This window comes from Vicia villosa, linkage group LG4 (genome assembly GCF_029867415.1).
Source record: "Vicia villosa cultivar HV-30 ecotype Madison, WI linkage group LG4, Vvil1.0, whole genome shotgun sequence".
NCBI lineage: Eukaryota > Viridiplantae > Streptophyta > Magnoliopsida > Fabales > Fabaceae > Vicia > Vicia villosa.
In genome coordinates, this window is record NC_081183.1 from 53,042,886 (window position 1) to 53,055,808 (window position 12,923).

Genomic DNA, 12,923 nt, shown 5'->3' on the forward strand with positions numbered 1-12,923 from the left:
ATGGTAGATATAACCCTAAGGATAGCCTATACGGGTTTGGAGACGACATTAGATCCAATGAAATCCTTACAAGATAAATGCTATGACATACCAATAGAAATCCCTATAGACTAAGGAGTACGTGGGATATAGCACATGGTGACCGTTTAAGACAGTTACCAAATCTCATGGCCATCTAGAGGCCGTTTGACGTGCATTAACGAAAATGTCCTTTGTGGGAAGGTTCCTTACGAAGAACACAACCTTTTGAGGATAATGACGAACGAAGTGGAATCCTTACAGGCTAGGGATGGAAGATGTATAGACGGAAATCCAAATCCTACAAGTCAGGTGATGCACGGGAGCAAGCACATGGTGACTGTTCAAGACAATCACTAGATCTCATGGCCATCAAGAGGCCAGTAGACGTGCACTAATGAAGATGTCCTTCGTGGGAAGGTTCCTTATGAAGAACACAACCTATATAAGGACAATGTCGGACGAAGTGGAATCCCTACAGGCTAGGGATGAAAGATGTATAAACCGAAATCCAAAACCCTACAAGCTAGGGGATGCGCGGGAGCAGGTACATGGTGACCGTTCAAGACAGTCACCAAATCTCATGGCCATCTAGAGGCCAATTGACGTGCATTAACGAAGATATCCTTCATGCGAAGGACACGTCGTTATAAAAATACAAAGACATGAAAATCCCTACAGGCTAGGGAGTGCGTGGGAGCGGGCACATGGTGACCGTTCAAGACAATCACTAGATCTCATGGCCATCGAGAGGCCAATCGACGTGCGTTAATGAAAGTGTCCTTCGTGGGAAGGTTCCTTATGAAGAACACAACCTATCTAAGGACAATGTCGGACGAAGTGGAATCCATACAGGCTAGGGATGAAAGATGTATAAACCGAAATCCAAAACCCTACAAGCTAGGGGATGCGCAGGAGCAAGCACATGGTGACCGTTCAAGACAATCACCAGATCTCATGGCCATATAGAGGCCAATTGACGTGCATTGACGAATATGTCCTTCGTGGGAAGGACACGTCGTTATAAAAATACAAAGACATAAAAAGGAAAATCTCTATAGGCTAGGGAGTGCGTGGGAACGGGAACATGGTGACCGTTCAAGAGAATCACTAGATCTCATGGCCATCAAGAGGCCAATCGACGTGCGTTAATGAAAGTGTCCTTCGTGGGAAGAACACGCTCTTCTGAAAAGAAAAACCCTACAGGCTAGGGACAGAGTTAGTAAAGCATTGAAACGCAGTTATGGTAATAAAAAACATAAATCATATAGTCCTAGGTTCGTAGGTTCAATATGACAGCGTAAGGTAGTCTACCATTCCCATAGGTGGTTCTAAAAAGGTCTCATGGGGTCCCTCGTAGCCTCCGAGACTTTTTGTCTCTTTGGATTTTAGAAGAATCATTTACCCATGAGGTTCGAGTTTTAGGGGTAAATTCCCAGAGAGATCAACTAAATACCAAGTCCTTCCCTTGACAAAGTCAAGCCTCGTCTCGGACATTTCCGGGTATTTAACCCACTCTGAGTGGAATTATCACTAAGACTCATAGGCGATGCAAGTCTCCTTTGATCTTAATGATAATTCCCACACTTAAGGTTTATAACATATACATATATAATCCCATTAACAAATATAATAAAATGATATATATATATATATATATATATATATATATATATATATATATATATATATATATATATATATATATAGAACATAAATAAATGTATAAATATCCACAGAAAAAAATAGAAACATCAAACAAAATTGAAAATCCTAAAACTAAAGGGTAGGTGAGTTGATTGAGTCTTGATAAAGAATCTTGAACTTTATCATAATTAATTCGCTCAAGCGAAGAAATTTGACTTTGTTCCTTTATCGCTTTGAGCGATAGCGTTTGATTATTGTTCTAGGCATAAACCAAATTTCGCATGAATTATAAATCGGTAAGGCGTTAAGTCGACCTATTAGTTACCCGTAGATGTATATCCGTTTATTCTATTATTTGCGAAGAATTATAGTTAGTTAGTTTGATTATTTTGATTATAAAATTATTTAACAAAAGATTAACTAAGATTAAATTCAAATATTTTTATTAATTAAAAGAATTAAAGGCGTATTTTTGTGTGTTTAATATCATATATTCTTTTTTTTTCTAATTTTATCTCTAAATCTAAAAGTTAAGGTTAATAACAATCTTAATATCCAACTAAAAAATTACATTAGAAAAAGTGCTAAAGTAGATAACTAATCCAAGCAAGAGAGAAACAAATATAAGCACAATAACCACACTAAAAGTAAGAACGTATTCCTCCATATAATTCTCACATTCTTAATTTTTTTTTTTTACCAAATAAATCACCATGAACCAATGGGACAGTGACACGTGTCAAAAATTAAAAAAAATCCAAAGACGAAGTAAGCAACAGCCACACGTGAGAGATAGAGAAAAACAATCTTTTCTGAAAAAACCAAAATTTTGATAGAGAAAAACAATTGAAAGCCATTCTTATCCCTACATCTCTTTTTTTGGTGTTAACCGATCGGTATCCGCGGAGAAAGGGGTCCCACGTGACTAATCCGGACCCGGGCTCGGTATATATTACATAAAAATTAGGGGTGTTCGCGGTGCGGTTTGAGCGGTTTTGATGAAAAAAATCATCCGAACCGCAAGAGAAAAAATTGTGCGGTTTGGTTTGGTTCGGTTGGCTTTTAAAAAAAATCCGAACCAAACCAAACCAAACCAAACCAAACTAATGCGGTTTGGTTTGGTTCGGTTGGTTCGGTTTTTTACAAATATTTTATTGAGCCATAATACACATATAGATGACAACATAATTTTGTATTTATACATTCATACACTATCAAATAACAACAAAACTTGTCATATTTTGACAATAATTTTCTATTTAATATGTAAAAATTAAATTAGAAAAAATTGGAATATTAAATATAAAATAATAACTTAAAACAATATAAAAAATATTATAATGAAAGAATATAAGAGAGTAGAGATTATAGAAGAAGAAGGAAGATGTATGTGGCAAAGAATGTGCCATAATGTTATTAGAGATTTGAAAAGATCGGGACTAAAATTATATATATGTAAGGATGAGAAAATTGTTGGTAATCATAAGGCTAAGGTATAATAGATTTAATTTTTGGTTAGATGTGAGTTAAGTAAAATTTAGGTTGTAACATAATGCGGTTTGATTCGGTTTGGTTCGGTTTTCAAAATACAAACCGCAAACCGAACCAAACCGTGCGATTTTGTTAAAAGATGACCCAAACTAATCCGAATCAAATGCGATTTTTTGCGGTTTCGGTTTGGTTTGGTTTGCGGTTTTCTATTGAGTTGGTTTGATTTTGATCACCCCTAAAAAAAACATTTATAACATAAATGTTTCATTAAAAAATAAATAGATAAATATAGAAACAAAAACATATAATAGAATTTGTCAAAAAATTCCATATATTTTCATAGGCGAATATAATTAAATTTAATAATAATTATCAACAATAATGACATGGATAAGAGAGAGGTATCAGATGAAAACGTAAAAACGTATCGAAAGATTGTATTTTGATTTTATTTATTGATGATAATAATTCTCGGTAACAGGAAGAATAATGGTTAAAATGTTAATACTATTTTGAAATCCCAGGCTTATATGTTAACATGATGGTGGTGATATTGTATTTTTTTTTTTTTGATGATTTTATGAGATGAATAGAATTTGATCCGTAATAATAATTATAAAAATAATTAATTGACAAAAAGAATAAGAGTTATTAGTAATAATAATCACAATAATAATTAATTGACAATAATAATGAAAAGGTTAGTAATAATAATAATAAAATTATTAGAGTTAATTAACAATAATAATATAAATCATAATAATAAAACATAAAATCTAAAGCTAAATTAGGGTAAACTTAAATTTAATGAATTTCTAACAGAGTCCTCAGCTGTAGCAATCTGCCTAAAAATTTAGGTTTAAACAAGAGTCGCCAAAAAATAAAGATTTGGGTAAATAGGTTAATTAGACAAAGGGAAGGTGTTAGGCACCATTTGCCTCCCTTGTACTTCTTATTTATTTGCAACTCTCATGCCTTATTAATTGTGTTATGTTATTTATTTGAAACAAAAACCCAATTGAAAGCATATGAATGCAAGCAAATATTTGTTATTTTAAAAATATAAATAATTTACAAGTAAATTATTATATTTTTAAACAAATAATTACAAAAATCCAAAATATTGTAAATAAACCAAGTAAGTTTATAAAAACCAAGTTTAAAAATAATTATGAATTTTGAAATTGGGCCTCATATTTTATGAATAATAAACCCAATTAAATACACACTTTTTACTCAATGCATACCCTCATTTAATCAATAAAATCTAATGACCTCACATCTTATGGATGCTAAGCCTAGGAGATTGAATTGAAGTATACATGCATTTTATAATCTTGATCACACTTATATACATATATATTTTAATACATACGTATTTTAGACGATGTGCCAATAAGAAGAGACAAGTCTTAGTGGGTCAAATTTGGGGTATGACAACTATCAACAATGGTTGAATTATTCAACACTCTCTTTTTCCACTTTTTATACTCCACATAATCTTCTCTCTCCTCCACCTAAAAAATTCAACATTTAATGATTTCAATCACTTTGAAATATGTGAAATCGTGTAAAATAGTTTAAAATCGTTCGAATTTACTCTTTAACCAAAATTAAATTTATTAGTCAAATTTTAAAAAGTTTATTTTATAATTTAGCCCACTAAGACTTACAGGTTTTTTCCTTTTACTCACTTTCATATATTGGTTATATTATATATTGAAGAACTTTTATTATCTAGAGATGAATTTAATCTAGTTGAATACGTGCGTGTGCGTGCGTGTGCGCACTTAGGTGTACTTGGTCGGTGTATCGTGTATATAAATTTTATATTATTTTCCCATGAGATAAACTTTATGATTTTACGCTTTTTTTACGTTTCGATTTTACCTATGCAAAACAAGTCAAGGTAAAAACTCAATTCTGACAACCTTGGGTATATGCATTTCATCCAACCGGAACTTTACGTTGGTTATGTCAGATAAATATTCCATCTTATGGTAGCCCTCATTTTTTATTTAGCAAACGGGTGAGAAGGCTTATGTATTCATAAGAGATGAAACAAATGTGTGAATGAATATGAAAAACACGCAAAAAGCCTTACATGTCGTGCTTGTAGGGATCAAAAGTTTGTCACTGTGTCATACGCAAAAAGCCTTACATGTCGTGCTTGTAGGGATCAAAAGTTTGTCACTGTGTCATTCGTAAGTTATTTAATTTAAAAAATTAGAGTGTTTTAGTTAAAAGTTTTTGTTGAGTAGTGATAAACATTCCATTATGTACTAGGGTTCTCTTGTATAATCCCTAAATTCAGTTGATTATAACCATCTCTATTCTATGGACGCTTGTATGGGTTCTATTATTCAGATAATACCTTATTACAGTATCTTTACCTTCATAGTTTTAGTATCAATTTAGTATTTAATATTTATGCAAACCTGTTTATTTACCCTGGAAGTGGTGATCAAGCTTTTGTGATTGCATTTATTAGGACAAGCTCTTGATATAGGAAATGGCTAAAGTTTTCAGGTTGGAAATCACAAGCCACATGAAGCTTGGTTTCAAGGAAGGCTGTGAATATGAACCAGTAATCTAGATTTCAAATCAGAACGATTTTTATCTTGTCTTCCATTCATAGCTGTAAAAATAACTTATTTTGATATTTACTTGTTAAGGTTGCTCCATGGACCCAAGAATATGGGGAAATCCTAACATTTGAACCAATATAAGGTGCAGGTCATTGATTTAGAGCTTTTCAACTGGAGGAACACTTGTGATGTGGAAGGTATTTTTTTAAGGAAAACCACTTCCAAAGAGACCCCTCTTTCATTTTAAATATTTATATTAATACAAAAAGTGTTTTATAAATATGTGTCATTATATTTTTTATTTGAATATATTTTTTGTGATTTTAATGAAATGGACATTGACTCATGGTGTTAGTTTGGTATATAGTAAGATGAATATTAAACATTTGAAAAAGATAAAGCTAATGGAATATGTAATTTTATATAAATATTAAACATTTTATAATATGCTGTTCCCCACTTCAAAACTGTCATATTCACCATACAAGTTTCATACAAGCTTCACTAGTTTTTTGTTACCACCACTTCGAAACTGTAATATTCACCATACAAGTTTGATAGAAGCTTCATGTTAAACACAACACTTCACTGGATTGAGATTTTTTATTAAATGATTTTGGATTTTTAATTATATAAGCCCACATGTTAACTAAATGCTCTTGTTGTACCAGGAGAGCACACGTCCTGCAAAATTAAATAAGAGTGCTAAAATTAAAAGAAATTTAATAAACTATAAATTACTTGAGTAAAGTAATAAATAAGGGTTAGTGTGAGTGGTTTTTGGTTGTTGGATATGGTTCATATTTATATTGGAGTTCGTCCGAAAATATTATTATTTTTTATTAGGAAGATCTTAAAGTCCCACATTGGTTGGAGATAGAGCAGATTAAAATAGTAAGTTCAAAAAAAAAATCATGTATTCAATGCATTAAAAATATATTGGAAATTGAAATATTGACTTTTATGAAGATTTTTTTTTATTTAGTATACTTAAAGAATGTCCTGAGAGAACTCGTTAGCAAGACCCTCTTATTTTTTGTTTTTATTTGTTTTTATTTTAGGTTTAAGTCTATCATTTTAAAACTATTTTTACATTCAATTTTCGGACTTTTTGTGACAAATTTTCATGAAAGTGTTTTTATTCAAACTGAAAGAAACCACCCGACAACCCACAGAACCGAAAATGGCAAAAATAAAATAGATAAAGACAGAGTATACCTCCATGAAGGCCTTGCATTTGGAGAAGGTTGAGTTGTAGGAGTATAAAACTAGGAGAATATTTGTTGAAAAATAAAGACATGTAATTTAGAGAGATTTTAAATGATGAAAAATGTTTATGAAGGAGAGGAGATTATATAGATATTTCATATAATGAAAAATGTTTATGAAGGAGATGAGAGTTAGATGCACGGAAGAGTGTGACGGAAGTTTTATAAAGAAAGTGCTTTTGAAACTTTATCATGATAATATGTCGGGGTTGCACTGAATGACATAGTAGTACCTATCTAACTTTATTAAAGATAAGAGAATATATTAAAATTAAAGTGAAAGTTAAAGTTATATCCCACAAATCTGCTTTTGCAGATTTTCTAAAACCCATTAGATTCTCCCTTGAGGGAAATCCAACCATATTCCCTCCTAACCAATCACACGTTCCTCAATGTGCGGCCCCCACTACTACACCTTTCACACGTAGTCCTCTCTTTTTTCACATATAGCTTCCAATCTGAAGCTTAAGGATAAGGTTTCTATTGGACATAATAGTTGGTTTACGTAAGTCTCATAATAGTTTTTTCACATGAGATTCGAACCCGTGACTTCTTATTTGCAAGTCTCATTTCTTACCAATTGTGCTATGTTATTTATTTGAAACAAAAACCCAATTAAAAGCATATGAATGCAATTAAATATTTATTATTTTAAAAATATAAATAATTTACAAGTAAATTATTATATTTTTAAACAAATAATTACAAAAATCCAAAATATTGTAAATAAACCAAGGAAGTTTATAAAAACCAAGTTTAAAAATAATTATGAATTTTGAAATTGGGCCTCATATTTTATGAATAATAAACCCAATTAAATACACACTTTTTACTCAATGCATACCCTCATTTAATCAATAAAATCTAATGACCTCACATCTTATGGATGCTAAGCCTAGGAGATTGAATTGAAGTATATATGCATTTTATAATCTTGATCACACTTATATACATATATATTTTAATACATACGTATTTTAGACGATGTGCCAATAAGAAGAGACAAGTCTTAGTGGGTCAAATTTGGGGTATGACAACTATCAACAATGGTTGAATTATTCAACACCCTCTTTTTCCACTTTTTATACTCCACATAATCTTCTCTCTCTTCCACCTAAAAAATTCAACACTTAATGATTTCAATCACTTTGAAATATGTGAAATCGTGTAAAATAGTTTAAAATCGTTCGACTTTACCCTTTAACCAGATTTAATTTTTTTTAGTCAAATTTTAAAAAGTTTATTTTATAATTTAGCCCACGAAGACTTACAGGCTTTTTCCTTTTACTCACTTTCATATATTGGTTATATTACTGAAGAACTTTTATTATCTAGAGATGAATTTAATCAAGTTGAATACGTGCGCGTGGGTGCGTGTGCGCACTTAGGTGTATTTGGTCTGTGTATTGTGTATATAAATTTTATATTATTTTCACATGAGATAAACTTTATGATTTTACGCTTTTTTTACGTTTCGATTTTACCTATGCAAAACAAGTCAAGGTAAAAACTCAATTCTGACAACCTTGGGTATATGCATTTCATCCAATCGGAACTTTACGTTGTTATGTCAGATAGATATTCCATCTTATGGTATCCCTCATTTTTTTATTTAGCAAATGGGTGATAAGGCTTATGTATGCATAAGAGATGAAACAAATACGAGCATGAATATGAAAAAATCGTAAAAAGCCTTACATGCCGTGCTTGTAGGGATCAAAAGTTGGTCACTGTGTCATTCGTAAGTTATTTAATTTAAAAAATCAGAGTGTTTTAGTTAAAAGTTTTTGTTGAGTAGTGATAAACATTCCATTATGTACTAGGGTTCTCCTGTATAATCGCTAAAATCAGTTGATTATAACCATCTCTATTCTATGGACGCTTGTATGGGTTCTATTATTCAGATAATACCTTATTACAGTATCTTTACCTTCATAGTTTTAGTATCAATTTAGTATTTAATATTTATGCAAACCTGTTTATTTACTCTGTAAGTGGTGATCAAGCTTTTGTGATTGCATTTATTAGGACAAGTTCTTGATATAGGAAATGGCTAAAGTTTTCAGGTTGGAAATCATAAGCCACATGAAGCTTGGTTTCAAGGAAGGCTGTGAATATGAACCAGTAATCTAAATTTCTAGTCAGAACGATTTTTATCTTGTCTTCCATTCATAGCTGTAAAAATAACTTATTTTGATATTTACTTGTTAAGGTTGCTCCATGGACCCAAGAATATGGGGAAATCCTAACATTTGAACCAATATAAGGTGCAGGTCATTGATTTAGAGCTTTTCAACCGGAGAGAACACTTGTGATGTGGAAGGTATTTTTTTAAGGAAAACCACTTCCAAAGAGACCCCTCTTTCATTTTAAATATTTATATTAATACAAAAAGTGTTTTATAAATATGTGTCATTATATTTTTTATTTGAATATATTTTTTGTGATTTTAATGAAATGGACATTGACTCATGGTGTTAGTTTGGTATATAGTAAGATGAATATTAAACATTTGAAAAAGATAAAGCTAATGCAATATGTAATTTTATATAAATATTAAACATTTTATAATATGTTGTTTGCCACTTCAAAACTGTCATATTCACCATACAAGGTTCATACAAGCTTCACTAGCTTTTTGTTACCACCACTTCAAAACTGTAATAATCACCATACAAGTTTGATAGAAGCTTCATGTTAAACACAACACTCTGGATTGAGCTTTTTTATTAAATGATTTTGGATTTTTCATTATATAAGCCCACATGCTCTATCTCGATTCTCCTACTGGAGTTGGCTTCTCCTGTTTCGCCAAAACTTCTAAGTATTTGTTTGTGATTGATGAAATTATGAGTAATTTATTTTTTAACACTTCTGATTATTTATTTGTTTTGTATTTTTGTTTGGTGGTATAAACTACTAGTTTATTTTGTAATAGGCAATGGACTTTAGATTTCAGTTTAATAGAATATGATTTTAGAAAACATGAAAAACATACATTTAAGAACATTTTAACAAATCAATTAGTTTTGTGCTCACTAAAACAATTCAATCTAACATTCTAATTGTGATTTATAGCAAGAGATCACATTGTTTTTCTTAAGCATTGATTCAACAAATTTCCAATTTCAAAACCAATGATTTCTTTATCGGTGGGGAGAGTTATGTAGGTAGTATTTGTGTAAAATTACTTGTATTTTCCTTTTCAATATTCTTTTATTAATGCTAGTTTATTTGTCTTCAGGTTACTGTGCACCCCAACTTGCACAACTCATTCTCCAAACCAAAACCAACCTAAATTTGAAGGGGATAGGGGTTAGTCAACATATATGACATTTTAAATATTTGGTCAAACAATATCTTTGAAGAATAAGACTAATTAATCTTTTAATACTTGTAGATCGGAAATCCTCTTTTGGATTTTGATACCGATTCCAACTCCTCTGTCGAGTTTTTTTAAGACACATTGACAAATTTCAAGGTGAATAAATCACCTCTTAAAAGAATTTTGTAGTTACCCTACCTTTAGAAGGCAATAAATTTACCGAGAGTTTCGAAGAAGCAAATACAAAATTGTCCATGAATGTAAGTAAATAGTATTTAGATTTTTTCAAAGGGAGAGATATGAGATTAAAAAAGATTACATTTTAATAATTGATTTTAAATTTCGCGTACATGTGATCAGATACACAAACACTTTTAACATGATTGCTGGCACTTGTCCAACGGCACCTAAAAATTACGAATACCTAAATGTATATGCAAGATTGTTAAAATTGTGATATAAAATCTAAATTCTATAGATTTTACGTTTCTAGGTCTACTCTTCGTGTTAAATCAAAGGTAAAAATCTCTTTTATGTAAAATGGTATTCTAGGATGATTTTAATGATTTCAATCACTTTGAAATATGTGAAATCGTGTAAAATAGTTTAAAGTCGTTCGACTTTACTCTTTAACCAGATTTAATTTTTTAGTCAAATTTTAAAAGGTTTATTTTATAATTTAGCCCACTAAGACTTACAGGCTTTTTCCTTTTACTCATTTTCATATATTGGTTATATTATTGAAGAACTTTTATTATCTAGAGATGAATTTAATCAAGTTGAATATGTGCGCGTGCGTGCATGTGCGCACTTAGGTGTATTTGGTTTGTGTATCGTGTATATAAATTTTATATTATTTTCACATGAGATAAACTTTATGATTTTACGCTTTTTTTACGTTTCGATTTTACCTATGCAAAACAAGTAAAGGTAAAAACTCAATTCTGACAACCTTTGGTATATGCATTTCATCCAATCGGAACTTTACGTTGTTATGTCAGATAAATATTCCATCTTATGGTAGCCCTCATTTTTATTTAGCAAACGGGTGAGAAGGCTTATGTATGCATAAGAGATGAAACAAATGCGTGCATGAATATGAAAAAAACGCAAAAAGCCTTACATGTCTTCGTGCTTGTAGGGATCAAAAGTTGGTCACTGTGTCATTCATAAGTTATTGAATTTAAAAAATCAGAGTGTTTTAGTTAAAAGTTTTTGTTGAGTAGTGATAAACATTCCATTATGTACTAGGATTCTCCTGTATAATCCCTAAATTCAGTTGATTATAACCATCTCTATTCTATGGACGCTTGTATGGGTTCTATTATTCAGATAATACCTTATTACAGTATCTTTACCTTCATAGTTTTTGTATCAATTTGGTATTTAATATTTATGCAAACCTGTTTATTTACCCTGGAAGTGGTGATCAAGCTTTTGTGATTGCATTTATTAGGACAAGTTCTTGATATAGGAAATGGCTAAAGTTTTCAGGTTGGAAATCACAAGCCACATGAAGCTTGGTTTGAAGGAAGGCTGTGAATATGAACCAGTAATCTAGATTTCTAGTCAGAACAATTTTTATCTTGTCTTCCATTCATAGCTGTAAAAATAACTTATTTTGATATTTACTTGTTAAGGTTGCTCCATGGACCCAAGAATATGCGGAAATCCTAACATTTGAACCAATATAAGGTGCAGGTCATTGATTTAGAGCTTTTCAACCGGAGAGAACACTTGTGATGTGGAAGTTATTTTTTTAAGGAAAACCACTTCCAAAGAGACCCCTCTTTCATTTTAAATATTTATATTATTACAAAAAAGTCTTTTATAAATATGTGTCATCATATTTTTTATTTGAATATAATTTTTGTGATTTTAATGAAGTGGACATTGACTCATGGTGTTAGTTTGGTATATAGTAAGATGAATATTAAACATTTGAAAAAGATAAAGCTAATGCAATCTGTAATTTTATATAAATATTAAACATTTTCTAATATGTTATTCCCCACTTCAAAACTGTCATATTCACCATACAAGTTTCATACAAGCTTCACTAGTTTTTCGTTACCACCATTTCAAAACTGTAATATTCACCATACAAGTTTGATAGAAGCTTCATGTTAAACACAACACTTCACTGGATTGAGATTTTTTATTAAGTGATTTTGGATTTTTAATTATATAAGCCCACATGTTAACTAAATGCTCTTGTTGTACCAGGAGAACACACGTCCTGCAAAATTAAATAAGAGTGCTAAAATTAAAAGAAATTTAATAAACTATAAATTACTTGAGTAAAGTAATAAATAAGGGTTAGTGTGAGTGGTTTTTGGTTGTTGGATATGGTTCATATTTATATTGGAGTTCGTCCGAAAATATTATTATTTTTTATTAGGAAGATCTTAAAGTCCCACATTGGTTGGAGATAGAGCATGGAAAGAGTATATATAGAGGGACACTCATCACCTTATCAATCACCAACAAGTTTTGTAAGAATGAGTTAGGTCAAACTCTAATATATTTTAATAAAAATATTACTTTTGTTTAATTATAACGTTTTTCATTTATACAACATTTAAT